Source organism: Dermacentor andersoni, chromosome 7, assembly GCF_023375885.2.
Source record: "Dermacentor andersoni chromosome 7, qqDerAnde1_hic_scaffold, whole genome shotgun sequence".
NCBI classification, from domain to species: Eukaryota; Metazoa; Arthropoda; class Arachnida; order Ixodida; family Ixodidae; genus Dermacentor; species Dermacentor andersoni.
In genome coordinates, this window is record NC_092820.1 from 120,857,113 (window position 1) to 120,869,501 (window position 12,389).

Genomic DNA, 12,389 nt, shown 5'->3' on the forward strand with positions numbered 1-12,389 from the left:
AAAAAACGACTTGCCGGCCGGTGGGAGCCGAACCCACGACCTATATATGCGCACAACCCGAAAAAAACCCAAACCTCCCAAAGAAAGGAAGCGCGTGTATAGACGGACTGACTGAAGAATGGTTGGTGTCAACACTGCGGACTTCCCACTATGACGGAGGCTAAACAGAAAAATTACTTGAGCTGCATTACCCAATTAGCCTTTCGCAATTACAAAACAAAGGCGCACTTACTGCGAGAAGACGCTTGGTAAGCCACAAGAAGGCGCAAGAACGAAACGCGGATGGCGACACCGCCTTCAACTTCCCGCGGCAGGTTGCTCTGAAGTCGTGTACCTTTTTTTTTCTTAGGCCTTCTGTTCGGGTCAAGTGAATCTTTTATTGCTAAATATACACTATGCGTTGCATTGCACTACAGTCAAGACTGAATTTTGCAAGTTTCAAGAAATTTCACTGAGGCACAACGACCCAAACATGACCCAAATGCGACCCAGGCTGGTGCGCCTGCGCAGTGGGAACTGTATAATACAGCATACGTATACTTATGCTGTATCTCTCAGTATTTCGTTTTCAACAAAGTTCGTATTAGCGCCTGTGACGTGTATCTGCACGTTTTCTCTGTGATTGTGCCTTCGCGCTACAATATGTCGTTAAGCAAGAGTGGGCGCGGCGAAAGCGCTGGGAGCATGTGGCTTACGGCCTCTCGTTTCTTCGTCGTGCAATCTCTGCTGATTTCTTCTGCCGGGGCCTCATCTTCGACTCCCTTCGCTGAACCGCTTTTTCGACTCAACCGAAGACAACAAAAAGGATTCGACAACGCGGTCCCGGAAGGGGCTCTTCTGCATTTCCGGTCCGGATTTGTTACGTCAACGGCCACCAATGCTATAAGAAGTGGACTACCCCTCGGCATCGACAGTGGGCGCGGCGAAAGCGCTGGGAGCATGTGGCTTACGGCCTCTCGTTTCTTCGTCGTGCAGGCTCTGCTGATTTCTTCTGCCGGGGCCTTATCTTCGACTCCCTTCGCTGAACCGCTTTTTCGACTCAACCGAAGACAACAAAAAGGATTCGACGACGCGGTCCCGGAAGGGGCTCTTCTGCATTTCCGGTCCGGATTTGTTACGTCAACGGCCATCAATGCTATAAGAAGTGGACTACCCCTCGGCATCGACAGTGGGCGCGGCGAAAGCGCTGGGAGCACGTGGCTTACGGCCTCTCGTTTCTTCGTCGTGCAGGTTAGGCATGAATGTTCAATACGTAGTGATGACATATTTCTTGTTATTTTGCCGTGCCCACGCACCTGCTTGACTATTGCATATGAATGCTTTTGTTCGTGCAAACTTATCGTCTGCGGGGATGTAGAGTTAAATCCAGGTCCTCTTACAGTTGAGGAAATGTTCGCGCAACTCTTGGAAGGACAGAATGAAATCAAAGCACAAATAGTTGATTTAAAAACTCGTCTTGAATGTACTGAAAAACGTATTGAGTGTTTTGATGTACGACTGAATACCCTTGAAGAAAATGTTAATGAAACCCATGCAAAACTAACCGCTAGCGTTGAGACTCTTCAAGAAGCCGTCGTAACACAGCATGCTAAACTAGTTGACCTTGAAAATCGCAGTCGTAGATCAAACTTGATAGTTTTCGGTATTGCGGAACACGCGAATGAAACTGAACTGGACTTGAGGAAAAAGGTTATTGATGAATTGTTTAGGAATAAGTTGGGCGTGAACTGCTCTTCAGTCGCCCGCATTCACAGACTAGGACGTAGCGAACAAAATCGGCCAGTAATTCTTTATTTTCATGACTACAGGGAAAAGCAGGCTGTCTGGAAGAATGTTTCAAAGCTTAAGGGTTCTCCGATAAGTATTGATAACGACTACTGTGAGGACACTCGACGGAAGCGTAAATTGCTCTGGCAGACAGCGAAGGAAGAGAAAGCAGCTGGTAAAAAAGTATTCCTTGTGCATGATAGCCTTCATGTTGACAATGACATCTACAGTTGGAATGACTCCTCAAACACTCGAAAATGGCTTACAAAGGCGAAAAAGAAGCCTACAAAGATATAGCAGTTCCCAGCTGCGCCTGATATCTTTTAATGCACAGAGCATTAGTAACAAACTTGATAAGCTTGAAAATATCCTTATTTTGTATGACCCGCATATATGCGTTATTACAGAAACGTGGCTACATGATCAGATAGGCGACGACGAAATTGTGTCGCCTGGTTATCAAGTCTTCAGGCGTGATAGAGGCTCTCGTGGTGGCTGCGTGGCGGTTATTATAAAAGATAGCGTTGATGCCACTCTTGTTGATCAAATTGCGGATCATGAAAGCCTTTTTTTGAAAATATCGTTTAAGCAGGATACCTTTTTCCTTTGTGCCATTTACCGTACACCCAATGCAGATGATTTGTTTTTGAATAAGCTATACGATCGACTTTTAGGTTTGCGTAATAAAAACATATTGATAACTGGTGATTTTAATTTACCAACAATTGATTGGGAGAACCTACGTTATGGCTGTTCTTCTACTGGTGATTCTATTCTTGACATCATGTTTTTGCTCAACCTTAAGCAAGCGGTGACTGACTATACTCGAGGCAGCTCAATCTTGGATTTACTGTTCCTTAGTGAAATATTCATTCACGGCACCATTGTAATTGAGCCTGGTATTTCTGACCATAAGCTAATCTTCTTTATCTGGGATAAGGCTTTAGGTCGAACTAAAAAAACTCAGTCAGCCACTGTTGTAAAAGAATTTTCTAAGGCTGATGATGTCGCTATAATTGATTACCTTGATACGCATATCGAAACCTTATCACACGATGTTGAGACCTCATGGCAACTCTTTGTTAAAACCATACATTATTGTCTTGATAATTTTGTACCCAGCCGAAAAATGTGTAACCACCGTGTAAACCCGTGGATTAACCGAGAAATGATCCACATGAAGCGTAAAATTAAAAGACTACGCAAGAAGCGTGCAACAATGACTTCCCAGTTTACAGAATTAAAAGTTAAGCTACAAACAAGCTTGGCAAAAGCAAGGAAATATTTTTATACTAATACATTGACAGATTTTCTTCAAACTAACCCACAAAAGTTCTGGCGGTACTTAAGTGAGGCGAAAACCGGGATTAGCAAAATGAATGTCGATGGTTTGGTGATAACTGACTCCTGTGCTATTGCTGAACATTTTAATGCATATTTCCAGAGTGTTTTTACTAAAACCGATGATTACGAATTTCAGAATTCAGTCGTTGAAACTGATACCGACATAGAAGTAACGAGGGAAGGAGTAATACATATGCTGTTAAAACTTGATCCTAAAAAATCTGCTGGGCCTGACGGTATCCCTAATGCCTTTCTTAACCGATACGCTGAGTATTTATCCGGGTTTCTAACTGCTCTTTTTAACTGTTCACTGTCTTCAGGGGAAATACCGACTGACTGGGGTATAGCACGTGTTAAGCCGATTCATAAAAAAAAGGTGACCACTTGTCGTTTGAGAATTATCGTCCTATCTCTATTACAAGCAGTTGTTGTAAACTTCTCGAGCATGTGATTGCAAACTTCATTCATGAATTCCTTAGTGATAACAATGTACTATCAAAATTTCAACATGGATTTAGAAAAGGGTTATCGACTGTTACACAACTAGTTACAACTGTACATGAATTTTCACGAGTGCTTGATGCATCAGGTCAAATAGATGTTCTCTTTCTAGATTTCTGTAAAGCCTTTGACAAAGTGCCACATCGGAAACTGCTTTACAAATTACAGTGCTTGGGGTTACCAAGACAAATAGTTCAATGGATTGCGGCTTACCTTCACAACAGACAACAGTATGTGGTAATAAATGATTCATCATCTGCTATTCTTCATGTCACGTCTGGAGTTCCACAGGGAAGTGTATTGGGACCACTTTTGTTTTTAATTTATGTTAATGACTTGGTTGATATTATTCCCGAAAATGTGTCTGTACGTTTGTTCGCGGATGATTGTATCATTTTTAAACAAATTGTATCCCCCAGAGATCACATTGAATTGCAACATGCACTGAATGTTATTGACGACTGGTGTCAAAAATGGGGCATGCAACTAAATACTCAGAAAACAGTACTACTTCGTATCACCAGGAAACTAAATCCGAGCCAGTTCTGTTATACCCTTAGGAACAATAGTATCTCAATTGTAGGCAAATATAAGTACTTAGATGTCACCCTCACAAGCAACTTAACTTGGTCAACCCACATTTCTGATATCTGCACTACGTAAGTTATGGTTCCTGAAAAGAAAACTGAAATTCGCACCCTCGCAAACAAAGCTTTTAGCTTATAATACGTGTGTTCGTTCTAAGCTTGAGTATGCTTCTATCATTTGGGATCCATATTTAAAGAAAGATATCATGCAACTTGAACGTATTAACAGAAAGGCAGTTAGGTTTATATTTGGCAAATATCGTAGACTTGATTCCCCATCCAACCTAATGCAATTAAACTGTATTTCTACGCTAGAAGCTCGCAGAAAATTTAGTCGCCTTTCATTCCTTTATAATTGTATGTTTGGTAACATAAAAATAGATCTACCTGACAGTATAAAACCCTTAACAACACGACGCACACGCCATGGCCATGAATTTGCACTAACCCCAATCTTTGCCCGATCAAAAGCTTTCAAATTCAGTTATTTTCCAAGAACTGTGGAAGAATGGAATTCTTTGCCGTCTGATATTGTTGGTTCCAATAGTTTTCTCGCTGAGTTGGAGTGTTACCTTCTCTCTTAGGCTTTATTATTTTTTTCTTTTTGCTTTTATTCTTTCTTGCTTGCTTTTTTGTTGTCTGTTGCTTTGCACATTCATGTTGGATGTAACCCACACCTGCTTGGGCCATCATATTGGCCTGCAGTATTTTGAAATAAATAAATAAACCAACTAGCCTAACAGCAAGTACTCCTGATGAAAGTGCAGTTTTATTTGAAATCCGTGATGCCACACGCACTTGCCGGCTCCGAGGTTTGGTTGATTGATTGGATTCAAAGCCTCAAGTCTACGAAAGCCTCAAGTCTATTAGCCTATGAAACACGCCATAGTCGAAGACTCGCACTTAATATTGGCCACATGTGTTTCTTGTAAGTGCAGCTAAACCTATACGATCTCTACTGCAGTCCACACGCACTGTATAATGGGGGCGCCAAAGCCGTGTCTCCAAACCACGACATGACATTGAAATCATGACACAGCAGCAGACAGGCCCTAGCAACTGAAGCACTGCCGCGCGTTGCTCTGTTTGCTGACGTCGTCTAGCTCGCTTCCTGGCTAGCATGCCTTTCGCAAGTACACACTCTTTGTCAACGCTTCCTTCTCGATGTGCTCCTATAACGAGGTATGCTTCAGCAAGCGGATCGCTGCATGTTTCGATAGCTGCCCGGCAACGTAACGTGCTCGCTTTCGAAACGGAAGTCAGCGTCTCGTCCCCGGGACGTTGCTCAATGGGGTGGTTACTTCCGCGATATCTTACACGTCACTACAAACGCGACGCACGTACTCTTTTTGCGTGTCTTCCGCGTTGGCATTCGGCTTAAGGAAAATCATTATGCATCTATCTCGGCAAAAAAAAAAAAGTCGTTTGCTAGCGCCTGACGGAACCAGACCCGTTGATAAAAAATTAATGATACATTTTTTTGCCAAGTACGATGGGTGCTCATGTTAAACCCGGACTTCCTATTTTTCCGGATGGCAAAACGCGTTTAGACGAGGGGAAGTGGTGTCATTTCTCGAGGCAATCTCCTTAGAACTGACTCATTTATCCGAGCTTCTCAGCAGCGCATGGATGCCAGCAACAAAGAAAGCTGTCCATTCACGGCTGCGATGCTACAAGACAGCCTGTTTGACAGCGTCATCACTGCCGAAGTACTGCCCAGCCAGCAACTCTTTGACTGATCCATGGATACTGGACACTTGGATGGTCACTTGGAGGGAGGTATATGCCGCTTTAGTGGCCGGAGGCCAATTAATAATGGCACGTTGTTACTGCGAGTTTGTCCAGTGTTAAATATTCAAATTCAGATTATACTGATGTGGTTGTTCAAGGCTGGGTGGCGCATGCGCAGAGCGTGCTCATGAGGCACTTACTTCTCCCGTCTTCGACGACAGTGCCACTGGCAGAGCGTCAGTGACGCACAGCGGAGCAGCCGACCTTACGTAATGTGCGCCCCAGTGACACGGGCCAATCAGCGACGACAAAAAAACTAAAGCTCTGCTATTAGAGACTGCGTATTGGCCGCTATAATCCCGTTTGGATGGAAATATAGGTGGCCGTTAAACGGGAAGAGGGGGGGGGGGGGGGCAGCAAAGGTGCCCCGTCTTCCGTGGTACCTAGGCCAAGGCACATTTAGAAGCAAGATTCCCCAGCAAGAAGACCCCAGATTTCTCTCTGGGGACTTTCCGGGTCGGGCGAAAGCAAGAAAGAATCTCTCGTGCTCCGATGGCACACAAATGTGTCGTCAAAGGATGGCAGTCACGTGGTGCTAGCGTGTACGTGTGTACCGCGAAAAATCTGGCTTATACTTGAGCGATCCTTGTAGGTATAGTATGCATTCCGCAGCTTCAACAATTCTTCCTCTGTGCTTGCGTTCGGCGCTCGCAAGTATGTGTTTGGTTAACTGCTTCAGTTGCCCGAAAAGAACGAGGCGCCTTCTCACCTGCCCCCTCTCGGCACCGACTTCCTTCCCGGAAAAGCGAAAGGCATTAATAACTTACGAAACTGTCTCAATGGCACATTAGGCGCACACGGGATATGTGAGACGCAACCCAAAGCCACGGGGCCTTTTACTTCCTCCTGTAAACAATCGGCGTATTGTAACTAATTGCTAGCTAGAGTTTGAGGTAACAGTTCTACGGAAACCAGCAAAGGTGGAGAGAAGTAAGTAATAAAGGGAGAATCAGACATCCACCTGTTTGTAGCAACTGCTACAAAGGAAACCTATGCGGAACCCTATGCGGAAACCCATTTTCCCCTTTATTAATTGCTAGCTAGGTCGTTATCATAGCTCCCTACATAGTTGCAGTTTTGCAATTGTTTTTATTGTACGCATCAAGATACCTTCGCTGCCAGCTACAAAAGAATCACACAGATTTCCCCACAGTACATGTCATTGTATGAAAGCGGTATGGGTTCCTAGCACCTATCATCATTATCATTACATCGTCTTGCTTCGGTGATCCGCGGTATTTCCTTGTGGAAGGAGATGCTTCCATACGGCATCTAGCTGATACTTCTTTCGGGATTTATAAGGGTTAGCGGACGTTGATCTCACATATATTTCATTAATTCAAGGCAGCTATGAAAAAAAAAAGATCCCGTGTGAAACCATATCGCTAAGACCGTCGATGGTAATACGATTAGCGTTCGAGCAATCTAGCAACGGACCATATTGGCAAACACACGTTTATTTAGAATCCCTTGTGGATCATTTCTAAATTTTCTTTGTTTTGGCTATATATATCCCCTTCAGGCGCGAATTAAGAGAAACACGAAGGAAAATTGCGTTTCCTTCAAATATTGCCTCTAATTAGCGACCCAAACTCAGTGATATGAATGCAAACATGTTTATTGAGCCAACAAAACTTTTTTGTGATGTGTACATTTGTACACATGGCGCCTCCAGGACGTAAATTATCTTGATGGCCACTTACACAAGGAAGAACTGTTGTCAGGTGCTGTTAACTTGTCAAAAGTACTTAAGAGTGTATTTACAATGCATCTCAGCTTGCCTGCTTCAACGGATTCTACTTTTTGACATGAAATTCATAGTAGTAATCCTTTGTGGCACTTAGGCAAAGGAAAACTCCGCATTTGCGGCAGCAACCTCGAGGCTTTGAAGCACAACCTGTGTTTCGGCACCTCTGCAGAAAGTTGGCATTGATGTGCCATCAAACCTTCTGGAATTTGTTGGCAGGGGCATACCGACATGTGATTTTCTGACAGGATTTGGAGAGCTGGGTCTTGGCCTTCCCTTCCTGTTTGACGCAGTCCTGTTCCTTGAAATCAAACTGCATCCAATGTCCGATTGAAATGCCATGACATCTTTCACTTCCTTTTCGGGCAGTCCTTCTGCATTAGCGTCGCGAATGTACTCAAGCCAGCTGTTGCACACTGCGAAGCGAATGAAGTGGGAGATCATTCTTACTGGCCATTTCTTCGTCTCTGCTTTGAGGGGATAGAGCGACATCAAAAAGTCCAGCTTGTCGACGCCACCCGTGAATTGATTGTACTCGGCGATTACCTGCGTACAATCGCTGTCGACATGTGCCTTGGCAGCTTCGCTCCATCTCTTCACCATAGTGATGTTGCCTAGTCCTACAACTGTAGAGACCATGTTGACTGGACCATTGTCGTTGTTGTTGTTGTTGTTGTAGCCTGTGATGCGTGTGTCGTGCTAGCGAACAATGACGACGTCTTCCTCTTCGTCAATCTTGAAGTCGTAGCTTTCACGCCCTTCCTTTTCCAATTCTTTTTTTTTTATTCTGAGCTCACAGCCTAGAATTCTGTTGGCCCTAATCATACCAGAGGCCAAAATACCAAGGAATTTGAGCTCTCGGAAGAGCGGCACAGAAGAAAAATAATTGTCCATGTAGCATCTAACGTTCACACCGCGCGGCAGCGATTCCACAAGTCGCATCACGACCGATCCACCAAGACCCAAATGTGAATGGTTCTTGCTTACACCAGTGCCTTTCCCTCGGTAGAATTCAAAATCATGCGCCATGCCGTCTGAACTGCAGCGGACGAATACTTTAATTCCTTCAAGGTTTGGCTTCTTCACGAACTGCTTAGCAGGGACCCTTCCTGTAAAGGGCACCATCTGTTCGTCGATGCTGCTTTCGGCGAGATGCTGCAGAGCAAGGCATCGACTTCTGACAGCACAGTGATTGGTGCCACTTTCCAAAACTTGTTCTTCGGTGGATCCAGCGGAGCATTGCCATCAGTAACATGCAGTGCTGCTCGAAGCTTGAAAAATCGTTTAGATGTCATCGCATCCGCAACACATGGTATTCTTGTGTCCACCTGCCAATACATGCGAATCCGAGGAAATTTCAAGATCCCCATGTGTATCATAATGCCAATGAGAACTTTGATTTCTGCCGATGTGGTATTTAGCTCTACACCATCTCGTTGCAGTGCATAAATGTTGGTGAAATGTGCTATGCCATAAAAAATGTTCTCTGGAAAGTACTTCACAAAGTACTCAAGAGGCTCAAGGATGGCTAATCCTCTGTCAGGGATGAACCTGCATTGTGTGTTTACTGGTGAGAATTTCTTCTTAATCCACTTCACAACCGTTTTCTTCCTTTTTGTTGGCGGTGGCTGCACATTATCTTCATCTTCACTGCTACTGATGTCGTGGTCAATTAGGAAAGGATCTTCATTTGAAGCAGTCTAGAATAAAATGAAAAAGTTATAGAACTAAATAAAAGCAAAATATAAAATTTCTTTTGAGTAATGGCCAAACTTACCACAAATTCGGCAGATTCTTCGAATACATCGTCTGAGAAGTCCCCATCTGAGATGTTCCCGTCAGCTATTCTGGCCAAAAAGAGCCTGGGCCGACGTCATCGATGCCTTTTGCCGGCATGCTGAATGGTCTCTAAGACCTATAACGCATAAACGATACGCATAAGCTCAGCATTACCAGTTAGAAACAAAATAAAATGCCCAGGTAAAGTGATCTGATGAGGCAGCCTTGAGGCGCCATGTGTACAATTGTACACACACATATTTCACTGTACGGCACCGAACCATCTTTAACAAAAACCGCAAAAAAAATATTGTTTGCGACAAGCCATAACCGTATGTGTTAAGCTGATATGAATATCATTCTTGTAAAAAATTTTACACGAGCAAAAACAAAAATAATCGGAGTGCACTCACGTGCCGATCCGTAAAAGGTGGAGGAGTCCATCTTGAGTGTTTGTTTTGACTTGTCCTTTGCTGTAAAAAACTTAGACGGCGCTAGCTGTCCACTAAGGAAGCATGTCTCAATGCACACGTGGTGTTATCCAATTTGAAGCAAAGGCGGGCGCGCGACGTGACGCCAAATTTAATGTGCACAATTGTACACACCGCCGCTGAAGGGGACACATAACATTATTTCCGGCATCTGCCCACTTTCCTATGAATCTCGCATGCCAAAGTCGGTTGTGTGCATGACGGCATGTCGACGTTTGTATGACGACAACGCAGTATCTTAGTAGGAATCATATCGATGGAACGAAGACAGCAGTTGTGACGACGATGGCATGACGACATTGCTCGCGATTATTCTCAAATTCTGGCTATATTATAATGACGACGGAACCATGGTCACAGCGCGAGGACCATGGGACGACGACGGTGGTATGACGACGACGGCCTGGCGACAACGGCTCGAAGAGAACCGGATGCTTGCCGAGGACAGCACGATGACAACGGGCTGACGACGAGGGTATGACGGCGGTGACGTGACGACTACATGACGACGACTGTGCGATGGCGATGGCGAGACGCCTACGCTCGAGAATAATGGGGTGACAAAGCTGAGATGACGACGATTGCGGCATGACATGTGGCAGTACGACGACAAATGCGGGGCGACAACTGTCTGACGACGACGCAACGGCGACCATGTCATATTACAGGCGGCATAATCCCGATTGAAGGACGATAACCTGATTACGATAGAAAGGCGAAGAAATGACGTCAGTGGAACGACGAAGGTAGTATACGACGAGGACGGCATGGCCGCAAAGGGATGGCGTTTCGGAGATGATAACGTTGGTAAGACGACAGTGTGACGACTATAGCATGACGACAAATTTATAATGAAGACTGCGTCTCGAATATGGTGGGACGACGACGACACTGCGAGCATCAGGCGATCACGTGCGGGCGTGATCTAGTAGATCACGTGCGGGCTCCATGAGAGATCTCTATCAATGATTATGCCAAGAAATCGGTGAGCCTTCTCATAAGAAATAATCTGGCCATTTATTAAGATGGCGTAGGGTGTCATTGGCTTACGAGTGAATGCCATCAGTGCACATTTGTCTGACGAGATTTCAAGACCCTGGTTGCAGAGGTACATAGCTGTCAGAGTAGCAGCTTTTTGAAGTCTTGCACATATCTGAGGACGTGTCACACCTGAAGTCCATATATATATATGTCGTCTGCGTACATTGATATCTTGATCGCTGCTGGCAGATTATCAACGAGACCAATGAGTGTGAGGTTTAATAGGGTAGGGCTTAATACACCGCCTTAAGGAACACCTCGGTCAGCTCTGGATTAAGCGGCGGGCTAAAGGGGCTGCAGCCCAGGGCCTCACCTCTGACAGTAGAAGGGGGCCCATTTATTCTAACCTGCTTAGTATGTGGAACCATGGGCAACGGAACTTCAAGCGACATGTATGAAGCGAGAAAACCAGAATGAGCAGACGGGGCTCCCCGCCTAATGTAACAGCATGCGTTTAGCCTGATCGTTTGGTGAGAGCTTGTCGAGCTGAGGTGAGCTTGCTTGGAAGAGTTTTCGTGGTTTCCTGTCAATCCGCCTGTCCAGTGCTGTCTGGAGAGGAGGGGAAAGGGGAAACACCTAAAAGCATGTAATGTGGGATGAGGACCTAAATCTCCCTTGCCCCTCATCACCACCACGCCATCCTCCACCTCTCAGATAGTTCAGCCGCTGTCCTTCTCATAGAAAGGGTGTGCTGCAGTAACCAACAGTGCCTCCCATTCGACTTTTCTTTACCGTGATGGTAATTTGGGCGGGGGAGGATGAGTCCGATAGCAGATGATGATGAGTCTGATGGCAGAGTCTAGACAGGAAAGGAAAGAAGACGTCACACGTGCTTTTGTCCGCGTGCCGTGGGGCATGGAATGTCCACTAGTTCGGGCTAGGGTTGTGGAAGAGTGAAGGGGGAAGTTGGAGAGCTGGACACAAAGGCCTGTCTCCTGGGCCCATTCCTGCCTAGTGGCTGCGCACCCTCGCGCGCGCTCGACGGAAAAAGTAGGTCAGACTGGCCGCCGAACTTTCCAGAAAGAAGTAGAAAAGATGACTCAGAGACGACGGAGGGCGCGTAACTTCGCCCGCACTAGGAGTCGCCCTCTTCCCTTCGTTCTCGCGCTCGGCGTCTCAATGGCATCTCAATGCACCAATGGCCTCTCAATTGAGAATTGTAGGGGCCAAGCTTATGATAATTCGAGTAATATGCCAGGAAAATACAAAGGACTGCAAGCTCAAATCAAACACCTGAACGAATTGGCAGTCGACGTCCCGTGTGCTGGTCATTCACTGAACTTAGTTGGCGCGTGTAGCGTTGACAGTTGCCTTGAGGCAGTCAAATTTTTCACTGTAATT